This window comes from Telmatherina bonti (assembly GCF_933228915.1).
Source record: "Telmatherina bonti genome assembly, chromosome: 4".
Taxonomy (NCBI): domain Eukaryota; kingdom Metazoa; phylum Chordata; class Actinopteri; order Atheriniformes; family Telmatherinidae; genus Telmatherina; species Telmatherina bonti.
The window spans coordinates 23,683,813-23,696,105 of NC_136622.1; the positions used below are offsets into that span (position 1 = coordinate 23,683,813).

General features: G+C 37.1%; 1 long non-coding RNA gene across 1 annotated transcript; it reads right to left on the reverse strand.

Moving 5' to 3' along the window:
- Positions 1–8,264: 8,264 nt before the first annotated feature.
- LOC306755372 lies at positions 8,265–9,790 on the reverse strand. The gene is made up of 4 exons (XR_013771295.1): positions 9,707–9,790; positions 9,547–9,591; positions 8,835–8,891; positions 8,265–8,401 (listed from the first exon to the last, which is right to left on the reverse strand). It is a non-coding gene; the product is annotated as an uncharacterized lncRNA (long non-coding RNA).
- Positions 9,791–12,293: the final 2,503 nt, after the last annotated feature.

Consider the following 12,293-nt stretch of genomic DNA (forward strand, 5'->3'; position numbering starts at 1 on the left):
CTCAATGGGGCTTTTGTTAATCAGTTTTGCATGCACTGTGCCATATTTAAACCTTTTTTTTTTCTGGACTCCACGGACTCCTCACAAAAACTCATGTTCTTTATTTGTAAAAAAAAAAAAAAAAAAAAAATGTTAATCAACAACAAGCTGATTTGAATGTCAAAACATTAAAGATGCAGCTGAACAATTTTCTGGGCTTGTTGAGGCAAAAGGAACTTGGTTAAGGTAATTTCAGTACTGAATATGTTTATAATCTGTGCATTCTTAAAATCCCTGCTGCCTAACCTGGTTTACGGAAGATTTTCAGGAATATGCATCCCAGGAAGACAGCAATGATGCCAAAGAAGAGGCAACCAGAGATGGAAAGAAGGATTCTCCTCTTCAGCACTGTGCATTAAAAGCAGAGAAAGAGAATTAAAGAAATTCAGAAAAATTCTTGGGCAATAAATTAATTAAAAACTTACAGAGCTCAGTTGCACTTACAAAGGTTTTTGGTCCTAAAAAGTACACTGCTTTTTGAATAAAATGGTCTGACATTGCGGATGCCCTGGCAGGTGTACTGGCTCTGTTCTGGGTCATTCTGGGGTGTGACTATGTGCTCAGCTGAGGGTGGCAGACCAATTTCTTGTCCCTCCCTGAACCTGTTTTAATGAGATTATTGTTGAATTTTCTGGATTTGGATTGAAGAATTTTAAGAGAGGTGAGTATAACTATAGTATATTATTAGTGGGATTACCAAGTGAAGTTCCACATGTAGTCACTATCTGTTATGTTGCACTTGAGCACCAAACTGTCTGTTGAGAAGGCCTCTGACCAGCCTGTCTGCAGGGTTATACTTGCCTGTGGGCGCTCTGCAACAAACCCAAGAATGGCTTTAAGAACACATAACATCATAGGAATAAAATATAGGTTGTAACACCAACAACATACGTTTGATGTTGAGTGTTAGAACTTGGCTCTCTTGTGATTTGTAGCGAGTGTCTCCTCTTTCAGCCTGGCATTTATATGGTCCAGAGTCTGACGTCACAGCAGAGCTGATGTTGTGACTGTTTCCAGATGTAGGAAGCAAATTTCCATTTTTGCTCCACAGGTAATTCCATCCAGAAGACACATTTATATGACAGCTAAAGAACACAAAATCTTCACTGTGCAACAAGTTGTCCTCAGGATTCTGCATCAGCGTGACTCTGGGTGCCGTAGCTGAGAATTGGTCAGATTAGAAAGAAGATGTTGAAAGCATTGGAAAACGTATTTCAAAGAGAAGCACTCATCAGATTTGATAAATAAAAATGCTTTTCCATAGAACTATATAAGAAAACAAAGGAAAATATCTCACCATAAACATTAAGAGTGACTCCAGAGTTGAAGTTGCTGGTGACAGACCTGCCGTTTAGTTTTCCTGAGCAGCTGTAGCGTCCATGGTGTGAAGATGAAGCCTGGCTAATGGAAAGAACGCTTCCATCCTCATTAAAAGACACAATATTATCAGCTTTGATTTCTTTTCCATCTTTATGCCATGTGTATGCCCATCCAGAGCTTCCTTGCATCTTACAGCTCATCTTCACACTCTCACCAGGGAATACATCCAACCACTGGGTTAACTGCTTTAGCAGTGGAACAGGGATTTCTAATGAGACAGGGATGCATCAAGTCATTCAATACATCCTATCTGTAGGGCTGAAACTAAAAAGAGTTTAACTTGCATGCATTATAAAATTAGATTGTTTTTATCACCAGACAATGAAATTTTAAAAAAGCTTATTATTCCCTAAAGGGAAATTATAATTGAAAAATAGATGAAGACCTGAAAAGGACGAATAGCTAATTTAAACTTAAAGCAGTGGCATGCAGAAAGTAATTCATGTCTGTCACAGTGTACAAATCTATTGGGAGAGAGATGGGTGTGTGTGTGTGTGTGTGTGTGTGTATGTGTGTGTGTGTGTGTGTGTGTGTGTGTGTGTGTGTGTGTGTGTGTGTGTGTGTGTGTGTGTGTGTGATGGCGGGTGGGGCTGGGGGCTTTTATATTTAGCCTTTTTCATTTCAGAAAAGGCCTTACTCAGTAAGGAAGAAGAACAACGTCTTCACCACTGCAGAAAAAACCCCAGTCAGTTCATAGTCGTATTGGAAATGTCAAAGCTATTTTTCTCTTTGAGAGCAAAGAGATAACATTGTCTTTTGGAGACTGATGTGATGTTGAGCAATGTTCCCTTTTCATTGATGGTCAATACTGAATCCTTTTGGAGGATTTCTTGATTTCTGTACCAGGTGAATGTCCACTCAGGACTGCTAACATCACAGCTCAATACCACACTCTCATTTTCAAACACATTTTTCCAGCCAGACTGTAGCTTAAGAGACGGTATAGGTGGGTCTGAAAATATCCAAAGTCATCCTCAAATTAATGCTTAAATACAAAGCACTGAATAAAAGAACTGTAGCCTAGATCAAAACAAAATGCTTGTACACCATGAGGTCATCCAAGTACCAGAAAATAATACATAAAATACTTTCAGGCACATGTAGATGGTTATAAATGAATAGGTCATACATCTTGTGATGCAGGGTAAGCTCAATAATGACTCAACATAAAGATTTGCTTACCAGAGACTTGAAGAGATACAGTATCACTCGCATTTGTATAAAATGGAGCACTGCCTCTCTTGGCTTTACAGTGGTAGTCTCCACTGTTTGAATGATCCACATGATCTATACTATATGTGTCACTGGTGGATGTTGGGGTCTCTTTCCCATTATGGTACCACACATAATTCCAACCAGTGGACTTGCTGTACGAGCATGTCAAGTTGATAGATTCTCCAGGGTACGTCGGGTTAGAGAGTGAGTTTGGAGTCACAGTGGGCTTTGGGCTGCTTGCTGTTCAGGATGAGGGAAGAAAAGTAAAGATTTCTGTGTAACCTAGCAACTTCATTAACATGATGTCAGAACAATGATGACTTATTATTCAAATCTTTATAAAAAACATGAAGTTTGGTGGAAGCTATACAGGTCAGGCAGTTAATGAACAGTTGTTTATGTGGAGGAGCACATCTGGACATAACAAGGACCTGATGAAGCTGAGAGGAAATAAATCAGAAGTTTTCATTTCCCCCCCAAAACATTCACAATTTTTGTGTAACATTCAGACATCATAACATGATACTATGTGCCATAATGTTTTGCGCAATCTCATGATGTCAATATTAAAGTAAAAGAAGCATGAAAACTCACAGTAGACTGTCAAATCGATTGGGTTGCTGAATTCAGAGATGACTCCTCTGGATGTAAGGTGAGCTTTGGAGGCATACTTTCCTTCATGTGTTTTGGAGACTGATGTGATGGTGAGTGATGTTCCTTTTTCATTGATGGTCAATACTGAATCCTTTAGGAGGATTTCTTGATTTCTGTACCAGGTGAATGTCCACTCAGGGCCGCTAACATCACAGCTCAATACCACACTCTCACTTTCAAACACATCGTTCCAGCCAGACTGTAGCTTAAGAGACGGTGTAGGTGGGTCTGAAAATATCCAAAGTCATCCTCAAATTAATGCTTAAATACAAAGCACTGAATAAAAGAACTGTAGCCTAGATCAAAACAAAATGCTTGTACACCATGAGGTCATCCAAGTACCAGAAAATAATACATAAAATACTTTCAGGCACATGTAGATGGTTATAAATGAATAGGTCATACATCTTGTGATGCAGGGTAAGCTCAATAATGACTCAACATAAAGATTTGCTTACCAGAGACTTGAAGAGATACAGTATCACTCGCATTTGTATAAAATGGAGCACTGCCTCTCTTGGCTTTACAGTGGTAGTCTCCACTGTTTGAATGATCCACATGATCTATACTATATGTGTCACTGGTGGATGTTGGGGTCTCTTTCCCATTATGGTACCACACATAATTCCAACCAGTGGACTTGCTGTACGAGCATGTCAAGTTGATAGATTCTCCAGGGTACGTCGGGTTAGAGAGTGAGTTTGGAGTCACAGTGGGCTTTGGGCTGCTTGCTGTTCAGGATGAGGGAAGAAAAGTAAAGATTTCTGTGTAACCTAGCAACTTCATTAACATGATGTCAGAACAATGATGACTTATTATTCAAATCTTTATAAAAAAACATGAAGTTTGGTGGAAGCTATACAGGTCTGGCAGTTAATGAACAGTTGTTTATGTGGAGGAGCACATCTGGACATAACAAGGACCTGATGAAGCTGAGAGGAAATAAATCAGAAGTTTTCATTTCCCCCCAAAACATTCACAATTTTTGTGTAACATTCAGACATCATAACATGATACTATGTGCCATAATGTTTTGCGCAATCTCATGATGTCAATATTAAAGTAAAAGAAGCATGAAAACTCACAGTAGACTGTCAAATCGATTGGGTTGCTGATATCAGAGATGACTCCTCTGGATGTAAGGTGAGCTTTGCAGGCATACTTTCCTTCATGTGTTTTGGAGACTGATGTGATGGTGAGTGATGTTCCTTTGTCATTGATGGTCAATACTGAATCCTTTTGGAGGATTTCTTGATTTCTGTACCAGGTGAATGTCCACTCAGGGCCGCTAACATCACAGCTCAATACCACTCTCTCACTTTCAAACACATCGTTCCAGCCAGACTGTAGCTTAAGAGACGGTATAGGTGGGTCTGAAAATATCCAAAGTCATTCTCAAATTAATGCTTAAATACAAAGCACTGAATAAAAGAACTGTAGCCTAGATCAAAACAAAATGCTTGTACACCATGAGGTCATCCAAGTACCAGAAAATAATACATAAAATACTTTCAGGCACATGTAGATGGTTATAAATGAATAGGTCATACATCTTGTGATGCAGGGTAAGCTCAATAATGACTCAACATAAAGATTTGCTTACCAGAGACTTGAAGAGATACAGTATCACTCGCATTTGTATAAAATGGAGCACTGCCTCTCTTGGCTTTACAGTGGTAGTCTCCACTGTTTGAATGATCCACATGATCTATACTATATGTGTCACTGGTGGATGTTGGGGTCTCTTTCCCATTATGGTACCACACATAATTCCAACCAGTGGACTTGCTGTACGAGCATGTCAAGTTGATAGATTCTCCAGGGTACGTCGGGTTAGAGAGTGAGTTTGGAGTCACAGTGGGCTTTGGGCTGCTTGCTGTTCAGGATGAGGGAAGAAAAGTAAAGATTTCTGTGTAACCTAGCAACTTCATTAACATGATGTCAGAACAATGATGACTTATTATTCAAATCTTTATAAAAAACATGAAGTTTGGTGGAAGCTATACAGGTCTGGCAGTTAATGAACAGTTGTTTATGTGGAGGAGCACATCTGGACATAACAAGGACCTGATGAAGCTGAGAGGAAATAAATCAGAAGTTTTCATTTCCCCCCAAAACATTCACAATTTTTGTGTAACATTCAGACATCATAACATGATACTATGTGCCATAATGTTTGCGCAATCTCATGATGTCAATATTAAAGTAAAAGAAGCATGAAAACTCACAGTAGACTGTCAAATCGATTGGGTTGCTGAATTCAGAGATGACTCCTCTGGATGTAAGGTGAGCTTTGCAGGCATACTTTCCTTCATGTGTTTTGGAGACTGATGTGATGGTGAGTGATGTTCCTTTGTCATTGATGGTCAATACTGAATCCTTTTGGAGGATTTCTTGATTTCTGTACCAGGTGAATGTCCACTTAGGGCCGCTAACATCACAGCTCAATACCACTCTCTCACTTTCAAACACATCGTTCCAGCCAGACTGTAGCTTAAGAGACGGTGTAGGTGGGTCTGAAAATATCCAAATGGCATCTTTAAATTAAAACCTGCATGTAATGCATTGCAACATAAATTGTAACTTAATTCTATCTATCTATCTATCTATCTAAAAAAAAATCCTTTAATAAAGGTCCCATCCTATACATTTTTCAATCATTTCATATTAGAAGTCAGAAATCCAAAAACATTGTTTTTTAAGGTGTATTACCCCAAATTCAAACCTGGTCCTTAATTTAAGCACAAGTTTCTGTTGTTAGATTTTCTGAGAACAGGCTGTTTCTGTGTCACAACCTATAATGTTCTCGAGTGGTGCCTGCCCACACCGACATGACTGCACAAGGATGTGGCTTTCGCCAGCACCCACTCTGCAACCTTTAGGGCAGGCTCAGTTAACTAGGGGGTGGGTTAATTGCAGTATCTACTACTGAGGGGAGGGTTTTTTCCTCCGTGAGGTCACAAAGAGAAAGATCTCCGACTCACCCGTTTGAGCCTAGATTTGCTCAAAAGCCAGGCAAGCAAATGGAAGAGGTAATAGAATATTCTAATTTTTGGGCCTCGCATTCAATATGGAAATACATATCAAATCAAGTCAAATCAAATCAATCTTTATTTGTAAAGCACTTTTCATACAAAAGCATATCAAAGTGCTGAACAACATAAAAATAAGGAACTTTTCACACTTAAAATAACACACACACACACGCACATTAGCCACACAAGCACACAACCCAACCCTTCCTCTGACTTTTTATGCCAAAATAAAAGCTAATGACTTCAGGATTCTGTCTCTGTATCTGGCTCTATATCTGGCTTGACACTGCTGCGAGAATCCGTCCATGTCAGGAGCCGCACCAGGAATGACCAACAGAGACAGCCACAGGGAACACCCAGGCCGGGGTCCACACCACAGCCATACATAATATGGGACCTTTAATTTTATTTTCCAAAGGAAATTAAATAAATGTTAAGAAAATCTTTTATATTGTTTTCATACTTATTGCTAATATCAAAGGGTTAGGGTCTGAAGTTTGAATCACATGAGTTTGTTTGCATTTTAAGATCAATTAAAAAGAGGGAACATTTTATTTTAACACAGCTAACTTCAAACGTTACTATGGGTGAATGTATCAAGTAGATTAGTTGTACGTGGGATGAGCTGCATCTTGGCTTGAACGCTGTAAAACAAGTTCAACTTCCTGCTGTGCTCTGAAGAAAAGAGGTAACTTTTTGACTTTTAGCTGTATCATATCAATCAACTACAGCTGAAACATATAGTAATTGCTTGTCAACTGGGAGGTTTAAAAACCTAATGGAAGCAAATCCTAATGATGAGCCAGAAACCAGGACTTTTAATTCCTAGCACAAAGAAGCTCAATATTCGACGGTAGAAACTTACTCCCTGTTTTTCTAATATAACTGAAAACATTTCCATTACTTTTCATCCACCTTTAGCCTTCAACACCTGAATTTATAATTATATAAATATTATTATATAAGAAACAAAAAAAAAATCCATTAAATGGGATAAAAAAGAAAAGAATATAAATAAATTATGACATGACACATGGAGAAGCAGCATTTACTTATGTTGCAAACAAGAGGAACAAACTGCCAGTGGAGATTAAATTGCAAATATCGACACTTTTATATAAAGGTTGAAAACATTTCTTTTCTCATGTACCTATGCATGAAATCTCCATGGTAACCTTACATTCATCTTGCTTTTAGTCATTTAACTTTATTAGTGAGTTCATTTGTTGCTATTTTTTTAATGCTTTTGTTGCACCATCTGTAATGGTTTTAAAGTTGTATGTGCTAAACAAAAGAAAAAAAACTTGCCTTGTCTTATTAATGAATTTGAAATAAATTAATTACAAAAAACAGTAAAATATAAATGAGTAGATAAAAAAAATATTAAATAAACAGAATAGGTTAATTTAATCAATAAATGTAAAGAAACAGAGATTTAAAACAGCGGATGTGGTTTGTCAGACTTTTGCGACAATATGCATCAAGGAATTAAAAATCAAAATTAGTTTGTTTGCTAAAGTGATTTATCATTTAATGAATTTATTTCAATTTGAATACCTAATATTTAAAGCTTAATCGTATTGAAATGGCAGTTGCAAGAAAAAGTCGCGTGCATTCATTCTTAAGACAAACCACAAAAAGATGAGCTTTTTGAGAAGAATAGCCCCAATATTTAAAACTAAATATCTTATTATTTAAATTGAAATTATTCAAACAGAAAAAGGATAATATTGAAATATTATTGTGAACTATATCTTCTTGAGAAGAATATATTTTGTAATGAAACGTACCGTTAACTGTGACAGTGATTGGATTAATCATTTTAGTGGAGACACTCCTTGTTTTGTGTTGACCTGAACAGGTATAAGCTCCAGCATGCTTTGTTTCTGCTGTGATTGTCAGCACCGAGCCATCTCCTGACTGGGACAAATCTGGACCATAACGTAGTTCCTCTTGATCCTTTTTCCAGATAAAGGTCCAGTCAGAGCTGCCATCGATTTCACACCTTAACTCCACTTTTTCAGACGTGAAGACATTCATATGGGCTGACAGTAGGCTCAGCACAGGTACTGGAGGCTCTGCAAATCGATTCAAATGTAACGGATGTGGTTCACATGTGGTTTGAACAAAATAAGTGACAAGTGACATACTTGAACGCATTTCACAAGTATACATACTAATAAATCTAGCAATATTTTCGGAGCATATAAGTGTTTGAAAACAACTGGACTTTTTCAATTGTAAATAACTGGTGGGGAGATTTTTTTTTTTTTTTTTTTTTTTTTTTTTGGGGGGGGGGGGGGGGGGGGTAGTCAGTGGTGTCACATTCAAAAAAGGAAAAAATGTCTTAAATGTCTTGTTTTTCTACACTGCACTTTTGCCAGCTCAGGTTGTTTGAAAACCATTAAAAAATTTACGATGACTTAAAATATTCAGAAAAAGTCTGGAATAAGCTTCATGATCACTGCCATGTATGACGTAAACACAATATATATTTGGTTAAAATCTTACCATAAACAGGTGTTGGCTGAGTGCTAGATTCTTTCTGTCCGTGTAAAGACTGGGTGACTGATGAAAGAGAGTAAAGACATGTGCAAATTTTCAACTTAATTTGCATTTGAATAATAGAAGCAACAGCAAAGTAACAACAACTTTATCATTCAACTGAAATTTTAATGACAGGAAATAGAAATGTATATAAGAATATATTAATAAATTGGGCCGAAGTAAACAATGGACTCTTAGTTTACTTAAACCCGATTAAATAAACACTTTTCTTTTCACTGCCATAAAAATGGTAGCCAATCTTGGACTACCTAAGGTTTGCCATAATAACCTAGGATGTTAGAAAACATAACTCGGTTCACTAAGAGCCCTTGTACCAGTTTAAGTGTAGGAACTTCCATTTTTAAAGAACAAAGAACTGCATGTTCCTCATGTTAATTTTAGCTGTGTTCTACTTCCCAAACATCACTTCAGTCTACTCTGACTTGTTTATTCAAATATCTCATGAAAAAGTGCGCTAAATAAATTAGTCTGGGGTCACAGCGGCAAACTTTGACATTACTTGTATATTTTCAGTCGTCATAAAATGCTATTTTCTATATTTAAAGAAACGCTAAACCAGCTTTAAACTTTTAAATCAATGTAGCCTGTCTCAGAAAGTGTGTAATAATAACATGTAACACACTGTTCGATAGAGTAAAGATTTTGGTCTCCCTACCATATTCTGTCTCAGACTCCATATCCGCATGAACTGCAGTCAAATCTGTGAAGTGAAACATCGAGAAGTGTTCAGTAAAAATTTGAGCCTTGAAAAAAGTATTTATAAATTATGCAAAAAATATATATATATTTTCGTAATAAAGCACCAAAAAACTTACGAATGACAGTGAAAACCGTTAGAAGCCACATTTTTCCATTCAACCTCACATGTGAAGGCTGCGCTGCAGGTTGACTCATAAATCTGCTGCGTACTGAAAGTTCAGTCAAGGAAATAGATTGCACTTCAGATGGGTGTATATGTGAAAAATTCAATTCTGAACTCACCTCAGGAAAGCAGCTTTCCTGTCACTCTGACATCTGCTTTTTTTGTGTGTTGTTAAAGCAACAGGAAATGTGTCGGTGAACCACACTAAAATGTTTGTGCATTTAAATGAAGCGCTGAATTGCGTTGAAAACAAGAAGTTTGGAGAACTGAAAGAATTAGCAAAAGATAAGCTCATTTTTGGGTATGTTCCAAATAAATGTTGAATTATCATTCGTTTCAGCATGTAAGAAAAAGAGGTTGAGTGTATGGAAACTTGGAAAAGACATTTTGCATATCTTATCTACTTTTAAGAAGACAATGTATCAAGGTCAGATCTACTAACATGATGTAGTGAGAATAACTGAACCTCAAAAATTTTTTAAATTCTTTTGTTTTTTTCTATTTAGAAAAAAAAAAAACCTGTGACACAAGAGGAAGCTGCAAAGTTTTATGTACTTTTTTTTAAAAACTTGTCCCATTAACCACAAGACATAACTTTTGTCCTTAACAGAAAGCAGCACTCTAGAAATGCAAATGAATAGACTACTTTATTTATTTCTTAATTTAAAAAAAAAAGTACTAAAATAATTGCCAATACAATATATAGACATAAATGTCAACTTTTTTTTATAAAACATATATATAAAAAAAAATGTAATGGTCCTAGACAGTCAAGTTATTGTGCAAAGTACGGTTTTACATGCTGGCATCATGATAAAACATGACTTCCTGTCTGTGTGGGATGTCATGTGTCAGAACTAAGCAGGTTTCTGTTCCCCTGTCATTTTTCATTTACTGCTCTCACCATAAGGTGTCATTATACCACAGATAACCACAATGTATTCATCTGAGACTGATGGCACCTTGCAGGGTGTGGTGGCCACTGCATGCAAACTGCATGGAAAATATCACAGTGATGATCTGACTCATCCTGATCAGTAACCACACAGCTCTATAACTAGTGCTGTTGACAGATAAGTTAGTGATGCAAAGAACACAAGATCCACTGAGTCAGAAAGCCTTTTATATCCAAGAGAGAAACACAAAACCGATCCAAATGTGCAACAATGAAGATGCCCATGAAACAAAGACTAAAACTAAACAAACAACAAAGATTGAACATGAAAACAGATCACAGACGTTAAAGATATTGGGTTATAAGCCATATTTTGGCTGGAAGGTGACAGAAGGCTCGTGTGACTGACTGCGACAAAAAAAAGAAATCTGTTTATTGTTGCCCCTATGGCAATCTGTTTATTGTTGCCCCTATGGCAACAAGTAAGAGTAAGATTTAATGAAGACAATCCAAATTTTGCTGTATACAGAACAGCAAGACATTAGACCCAGGATGTTTCATTTTATGTAGGTTTAATAATCAAACATAGCGCTCAGAAGTAACATCATATATATATATATATATATATATATATATATATATATATATATATATATATATATATATATATATATATTGTAGTATATACTAATTAATTTGAGGAAGTCTTGTTCTGGAGGCTGATGGCTGCTGGCAGGAATGATCTTCTGTATCTTTCAGCCTTACATCGGACCTGAAGAAGCCTCTCACTGAACACACTTTGTTGTTTCATCACTGTGTTGTGTAGAGGGTGTGAAGAATCCTCCATCATCTTCATCAGCTTGTGCAGCATTCTTCTTTGGACAATCAGCTCCAGCGGCTCCAGAGTTACTCCAAGCACAGAACCAGCTTTCTTGATCAGTTTGTTGATTCTCTTCAAGTCTCTGGTTCAGATGCTACTACCCCAGCAGATGGCTGCAAAGCTGACTGCACTCTCCACAACAGACTTATAGAAGATATGCAACATCTTGGTGCAGACGTTAAACCATCTCAGCTTCCTTAAGAAGTACAGTCTGCTCTGACCTTTCTTGTAGATGTAGTCAGTGTTGCATTTCCAGTCCAGTTTGTTGTCCAGCTGAACTCCAAGATACTTATATTCCTCCACCACCTCCACCTCCTCTCCCAGGATGGAAACAGTGCTTTGTTTATTCTTGTTCCTCCTGAAGTCAACAATCATCTCTTTTGTTTTGCTGCTATTTAATATGAGATGATTGTCACCACACCATTTAACAAACTGACTGACCAGTTCTCTGTACTGCAAACTGTAATGGGTCCTGAAAGGTGTTTACTTGCACAGCACTGGGACTCACTGGGACACTTCTTCATTCATTCTTTGTTAAATGTAATGTCTTCTCCCCACTTGTTGTCTCATGATTGTCCTTTGTGCAGTACATTAAATCCCCCAGCGCTCTGCTTCGTTACTCATATATGCTACGCTTTTTTTCTACTTCTACTTTTTAATCCTGTGTTGCCTCTACTGGGTTCTTGGTGTGTAGGAATAATTCTAATAATAATATCATAATAATTCTAACAATTCACTTGCATTCAGGAGATTACTCACTGTGTT